Raw genomic sequence first — 1,843 nt, forward strand, 5'->3', positions numbered from 1 at the left:
GGAGGCACTCAGGACAGCTGCCTGGCCAACTGATTGGAAGAGATCCATATTTGTGCCCATTCCAAAGAAATGGTGATGCAATGGAATGTGGAAATAACAGAGCAATATCATTAATATCACATGAAAGTAAAATTTTACTGAAGATAATTCAAAAATGGGATGCTGTTACAAAGAACACATCCAAGGCAGTCAATGGGAGCCATCCACCTTGGATGAGGTACTGTTATTCCCAACCGAGCTGGTCCCCAGGGACACGGAAGGGGAGGGATACCACCACTCTGGATCACTGAAATCTCATTGGTCTTCAGGGCCAGCCCACCAATGAGCATGACATCCCGATTCACATGACAGGGTCCATGTTCATGGCAGGGGCTTGGATTTCCTTGGGAAACATTTTGGAGACACTCTTTCCATCAGAACTCAATAGAGCCATGGTGTTCTTGATGGCCAGCTTCCTTCCACAGTGGGTAGATTTTTTTTTCTCCCCAGTGTGTGTGCGCTCATAAATCTGAAGCATCTTGGACGAGAAATTCTTCCTGGTTGGACAGCTAGCAAGGGTGTCATGCCTGGAGACAGGGTTGAGGGTCCAAAACACACACCAGGAACTTCAACTTTGACATAGGTAGGCTGGGTCCAGATAAACCTTGGTGGGAGACTGCTCTGACCTTCCATCTCACTGCGGCTGTTCTCAGCTGTTCTCAGTGCCCTCGGCTTTGCCTGAAGCATCAAGAGACTTAGACTTAAGAGTTTCTGCTTGGCTGTTGGCCAGAGAAAGTACTTGGGAGGATGCAGTGTCTATGGCTTTGGGACTTTGGCTCTGGTATTCCTGGTCTTCCATCACTGAAGAGGAGTCATTGGTCAGGCCATCGCTCTCCACTGAGCTGTTCTCCCAGCTGCTCTGCCACTGCAGGCCAAGTGGACCATGACCCACTTTCCCTGGCGCATCTAGGGAAGCTATCATGGAGAACCCTAGTGTTGGTGATGATGAGTGAATTTTGGCAAGAGATATGGCAAACTTGGATGAACTACTGGGAGCATCCTGAGAGCTGACTTCAACTACATCAATGCTTTCGATATCATCCAGGCCAATGGTGCTGGTGTTGCCATTCTCGCTGACCACCATTGGCTCCATACCTGAAAAGTGTCATAGGTTCTCAGGCAGGGGTGCATTTGGACATGTTGCTTCAACATGATGGCATTGGTAAACTTCTGGCAGATGAACAGGAATGCTGTGTCTTGATTGTTGTGTTGGTTCTGTGAATCCCAAGGTGTGTCTTTAGATTGCGTTTGGTGGAGAAGGCACAGATCTTACACTGGAAGGGTCTCTCCCGAGTGTTGGTGCGATAATACATTTTGAGGAAAATTTGGCAATTTAAGAAAAGGTGGCAAATGAGACATCGTTGGGATCAGAGGTGGCCTTGTCGATTTTCTCCACCAACTGTTGCAATTTCAGGGTCTCTGACTCTGGCTCGAGAGTTCTGCTCCCTGGAAAACCATCAACCCTAGGGGAATTGTGGTTGGGTCCTACCCCAGATAGTGTGGTTCCACCCTCACTTTCTGGAGAAGGTCCAGTTGTAAGTCATTGGGTAATGGGCCACCCATGAGGTCCTTGGGGTTACTCCCTGAAGGCAGAGTTTGAGGTAGCCCTGTGGAGGAAGTCCCTGGTACAAGGATAGGTTTGCTGTCTAGGGAGTCATCAGATTCCTCTGTAGGGACAGGGACTGCATAGGGAATCCCATTACCTGAAGCCATTTTATCCTGGAACTCAGCAAATAGTTGGGGGTTTGCCTTCACCTGGGGGTTTTGATGAAAGTGCACCTTGAGGTTGCCCTTGGTGGTGAAC

General features: G+C 48.8%; 1 pseudogene; it reads right to left on the bottom strand.

Annotated features, from left to right (window-relative positions):
• Positions 1 to 1,843, bottom strand: part of LOC102835340 — a 63,650-nt pseudogene that overhangs the window by 42,142 nt on the left and 19,665 nt on the right.

Source organism: Chrysochloris asiatica, unplaced genomic scaffold (genome assembly GCF_000296735.1).
Source record: "Chrysochloris asiatica unplaced genomic scaffold, ChrAsi1.0 scaffold00076, whole genome shotgun sequence".
Taxonomy (NCBI): Eukaryota; Metazoa; Chordata; class Mammalia; order Afrosoricida; family Chrysochloridae; genus Chrysochloris; species Chrysochloris asiatica.